This window comes from Sapajus apella, unplaced genomic scaffold (genome assembly GCF_009761245.1).
Source record: "Sapajus apella isolate SASKATOON/1434 unplaced genomic scaffold, GSC_monkey_1.0 scaffold1, whole genome shotgun sequence".
Lineage (NCBI taxonomy): Eukaryota > Metazoa > Chordata > Mammalia > Primates > Cebidae > Sapajus > Sapajus apella.
This window is the reverse complement of record NW_022436941.1, coordinates 41,070,623-41,076,356: the sequence shown is the minus strand read 5'-3', so window position 1 is coordinate 41,076,356 and position 5,734 is coordinate 41,070,623.

Here is a 5,734-nt window from a genome sequence, read left to right as displayed (position 1 = left end):
CATACTAAGCACGCACACAATCAATCTAAGTTGATTTTCCAATTTACGCTGATCATGATTAGGTAGGTGGTCTGGAGGCTTAGGGTTTGTTTACTTACTACTTGTCTCAGGTCAAATAAATATTGTCACTGCATTTTTTTCTGTCTTTAACGTGAAAATAATAAAAATCTCAAAATCGTAGAGTTTTAGTGAATTCTAGAAAACATGATTTGATAATTTCATTTTCTAACTGATTCTCGAACATCTCCAGTGAAGAAACTCAGTGTCCTGTGAGAAATAAATTTCTTAGCTACCCCAAATGCAATTTCATAATAAAAATTACAAATACTCATAAACACTCGTTATATGACAGGCACTATTCCAAGTGTTACAAACATATATACACTTAGGGGTGTGTTTGTATGTGTGTATAATTAAACCTGTCAACTATTGTGTAAAAGGAGTACTATTACTATTCTCTTATTTCAGATGAAATCACTGAGACTTAGATTAGGTAATTTGCTCAGGAAAAGGGATTCAATCCTATGTCTTAGGCAGTCTTGTTTAACAACTAGGATATGCTTCTTTTTGATGATATGATTTAGCCATTTATAAAAACACATCTACTTAAATCAGCCCTTTGCCTTACTTGTTTTGAGAACCACTTAATTTCTAAAATTAAAATAAAAATACTAGCTCCATTCTTTCTTTCTTTTCCTTTTCTTTTCTTTTTTTTTTTTTTTTTTTGAGACAGAACCTTACTCTGTCGTCCAGGCTGGAGTGCAGATGGCACAATCTTGGCTCACTGCAACCTCCGTCTCCTAGGTTCAAGTGATTCTCTTGCCTCAGCCTTCCAAGTAGCTTACAGGTGCCAGCCACCACACCTGGCTAATTTTGTGTTTTTAGTAAAGATGGGGTTTTACCATGTTGGTCAGGCTGGTCTCGAACTCTTGACCATAAGTGATCCACCCACCTCGGCCTCCCAAAGTGTTGGAATTACAGGCGTGAGCCACTGTGCCAGGCTCACAAGCTCCATCCTTATGGGGATCAATTAGATGGAAATTTTTCCTTTTAAAAACAAATGACTGGCTGGGTGCAGTAGCTCACGCCTGTAATCCCAGCGCTTTAGAAGGCTGAGGTGGGTGGATCACAAGGTCAGGAGTTTGAGACCAGCTTGGCCAATATGGCAAAACCTGTCTCTACTAAAAATACAAAAATTAGCTGGGTGTGGTGGCACGCACCTGTAATCCCAGCTCCTTGGGAGGCTGAGGCAGGAGAATCACTTGAACCCAGGAGGCAGAGGTTGCAGTGAGTTGAGATGGTGCCACTGCACTCCAGCCTGGGCCACACAGCAAGACTCTATCTCAAAAACAGACAAACAAACAAACAAACAAAAAACAGATGACTATTTTTTTTGATGGGAAATTTAGGTAGAGTTTTCTCTCTACAAAAAATGACCTATAATTATCCTACTGATGACAGTATTGTGGGGTGAATGACTTACATACTAATTCTTAAAACATGATGACAATTCAAATAGCATCCTAGAGGAATAACTCTTCCATATGAAGTATTGCCTTGGATATTGAAAAATATTTTTAAAATTCTGCAGAACAATTTCAGTAATTATTACACAATGACTTACTGAAAGAGAGGTATACTCTTGCAGTGTCTCACTAACACCTCTGTATTTTCTAGCTCTGAAACTTGAGATAAAGAGACAAGGGTTGTGCTAGTGGAGAAGAGTTACTTTCTCCTACTCAATGTTATCTCCTGACTGTGTTTGGATCGCCATCAGTCTCTATCTTTCTGAGCTCATCCATCACTATTTATTTATCCTCTGCTCTCTTTATTTTCCTTTGCTCCCTCATTGCTTTCTTCATCATATAAATAGGTTCAGTTTTGTCCCATCTTAAAAGAAATACCTCCCTTAACTCAGTAATGTTTTTAGCTCTTGCTTTATGTCCTTCCTTCTTTCTTACAACCATTTAGCAAGAATGTGGTCTAAATTTACTATTTCATTATCTGTACTCTGCTTTTCTTCCTCAAGACACTACAAACAGGTTAAGCCCACTGGTAAGTCACTAGGAGCCCTTTCTCATTGCTTACTAATGACTTTCTTATCACCAAATATTGTTGATTCTTTCCAGTCCTATCTGATTTAACTTGCCCTGATCATACACACTTTCAAAATCTTTTTTTCTTAGTTTCTTCAAAAATTCAGTCCACCAAATCTTCTGCATTTCAGACTCGCTCCTTGGTGTTTCTTAAACGTGCCTCTTTGTCTATTTGTTACATAGGTACGAGTGTCTGATGGTTTCATCCTCAGTTTTCCTAATTCTACAATTGTCTCAATCATTTAATCATATAAAATTGTAAGATGACTCCTCAGCTCAAGACTCAAGCCTATAAATCCCATAGCTATCTTAAATATTATATATATGATATGTTACCTAAGGTTTCCTGAGTATCTCAGTTTTTTCTTACTTCTCATTTAATAGATTTAACCATAGGCTGCACCTTCATCCTGTCTGACTTCAGGACACTTAGTACCTCGTCAGGTTATATGTCGTCAGAGGGAGATTAGATTGCTGCTCAGTATTTATTGTATGGAACTTTTGCTTTGTTTTCATTGGCTACCAAATCTCAGCTTCTCTATTTCACAGCTGTGTCTGAGGGCCTTCCGTTCATAGGTGACATTTATCTTGCCTTTTGCTGGAAGTGCCCTGACAACTGTCCCTCTACCCAGACACGGTCAGTCATAATGTGCTGGAGCCCACTCATCCTTTTTATATTCTTTATTTTTTATATTTTTGAGATGGCATTTTGCTGTTGTTACCCAGGCTGGAGTGCAATGGCGCGATTTGGGCTCAACCTCCGCCTCCAGGGTTCAAGCAATTCTCCTGCCTCAGCCTCCCTTATGTTCTTTTTTATTGCCCCTTAGAGAAAGCAGAAAATCTCTTAGTATCAAAATGTCTGTTTGGGGCAAAATATCTTTTATTAAATATATGAAAAAGACTTTTGCTTTATTTTTCAAAGAATTTTATGTCACTTTTGCCACAACCTCTACCTTTCAGGTGCTGGCCCTGAGCCTGAGACATATCTTTGCATAGATAAAATACCCACTATTGTGCTCCCATTCAAATGAACATTCTCCACCAAAGGCATATTCTATTCTGCCCCTCTACCTACAAATGTGGAAAGAACTACAGCTCTTAAAATGTTTGCCACTTTTTTCCCCCCTTTGCTTAGGGATGAAATTTAGCTTGTATGTACCCTATGGCTATTACAGTTGCTAAATACCAGTTAGTTAATCGCCAGCCCCTGCCTAAGCCCTACGACTACAACCTCTCCCCACAATGTCTTGCCCCAATTCTTCCTACAACCTAATTAATGACTTGATTGATACCTGACACTGCAGGTGGCTCTAGGGCTCTGCCAAACACCTGCTCCCCAGCTGGCCTCAGTGATTCTCCTGCTGAACTGATTGTTAAATATTTTGAAAATCATCACTGAAAACACGTATTACAGACTGTCTACTGGACATCACTACACTTATCATTTTCCTCTTTCTTCACTCTCAAAAGAAGCAAAAGTTACAAACAAAAGTAAGAACAACAAAAATTACCCATCTTCATCTTCTTCTATAATTCTTCAGTAAATTAACTGCAATGACATAAGCTAAAAACTTCTATCTCACCTTTATGGCTCAAATCCGAACTGTCTCTAGGTTCTGCCTATTTTACCTCCTTGGACATCTTCATATCTATTTCACGCCCCTTGTCCTGTCTGTCTTCTTTAGTTGAGACACTGATTGACTGACAGTTTCTCCTGTGTGTTGTTGCAGTAAATCATAACTCATGTCCCTGCCTCCAATACTGTTCTTTTCAAATTCATCTTTCACAGAACTACAAAGGGTTCTAGCTAAACCTCAAATATACCCCTTGCTTGCTTAAATCCTATGAAAATCCCATTTCCTATGAGCCTCTCTGGCTTGATATTCAAAGTCCTTCATGATTGCGCCTACTGTCAGTCTTCTTTTGCTATGCCCTTATACTTACACTGTATTCTAGCTTTGCTAAGCTACTTGCGATCACAAAGCCTCATCAGTCTGGAAATCCCCTTTTTCTTCTCTCTTTACCCTCTGCTGTCCTGGGGAGCTCCTACTCATCCTTCAAGGATCAGCTTAAGCTTCACCTCCTCCATAAAATCTTCCTCTACTGTTTTTTTCTCTCCCAGCTTCTTTCACCTTTTAATAGGAACGTTTCCATACCAGCGATCAGAAGTGACAGGCAGTTCGTGCCTCTTTATTCACTTGTCTATCTCTTCCACTCAGCTTAGAATTTTTGAGGGTGATTTTAACTTAGTCTTCATTTCAGTGGCATCTAGTATATTGTCTAACAATAAGTTACAGACTAAATAAACAATAAATAAATAATAGATCCTTTCACCTGCTGATTTGTACATAAAGGACAGTATTTATGAATTTGGTTTCTAGAGACTAAAAGTAAATTGCTTTTTCTTTGTAAGTATTAGGAATAATCATTTCAACTTTGCTTCCTTTGCATAGATAAAAATGTAGTTGATGGTATTAGAAAATAAAGTTGCCAAGTGATGAAATAGGTGATCATATATGAGTGTATCAATGATTTTCTTGTGTCCTAAATTTACTAATTTAATTTTCTGGTTAAATCTTGCTGTATAGGCACAGTCTCATGCACTAATGAAATGAAAAAAAATTAACATTTGTGTTGTTTTGAAATTAAAAAACACAGGGACATACACTTAAGTAAGAAGCGTTCTTTTTCCATCTTGGGTTATATTAAAATCTGATGGCACAAAAATACCTTGTCACATTCAGACTTATTTCTTATATTAGTTTCCAATATATAAAAATCTATTCTCCTGCTCTTAAATATCAGATTCTAGAGATTATAGCAAAAGTGATTTTTTTTTTTCAGTCTGGCTGTGGTGACTCATGCCTGTAATCTCAACACTTTCAGAGGCTGAGGTGGGTGAATCACTTAAGGCCAGGACCTCAAGAGCACCAAGGCCTCATCTTTACAAAAATAATAATAATAAACCAGCTGGGCATGGTGGCACATGCCTGTAGACCTAGCTGCTCAGGTGGCTGAGGCAGGAGGATTGCTTGAACTCAGGAGTTTGAGGTCACAATGAGTTTGAGGTTGCTATAATCACACCACTGCACAAAGCCTGGGCAATAGAGCAAGGCCCTGTCTCAAAAAAAATATTATTTTCAGTTTTGATTATATTGTTTCTATAGACCCTATTCTCGTCTTTGCAATAATTTCTTATTTTTATCACATTTAGATATTTTAACAATTAATTCTTAGCTTCTTTATTATAATTTGCAGCAAAGACAGATTTGAAATGGAAGAAAAAAGCAAACTAAAAAAATGTAAAAATGTGTTACTTAATATAAGGCAAAAGATGACATATCATGGATTTTAAGTAATACTTAGAACTGTATGTTCTAGTTTAAAATAATAACACATTCTGGTGCAGGTATTTTCCTGAACTGATGTCTCTAAACTAGAACTAGAAACAATTGCCTATGTTTTCTTGAGATCATGCCAGCGGGCTCTTAATATAGTGTAAGACCTGTCCTATAGTTGTTAATTCTGATCCTTGCTGAAAGAAACAAAGATAACTAAAAAAGAGACTGTGTAATAATTTAGATTAAGTTGTCTAAAATATTAAAGAATTTAACTCACTACTGTGAAGGGGGGTGAAG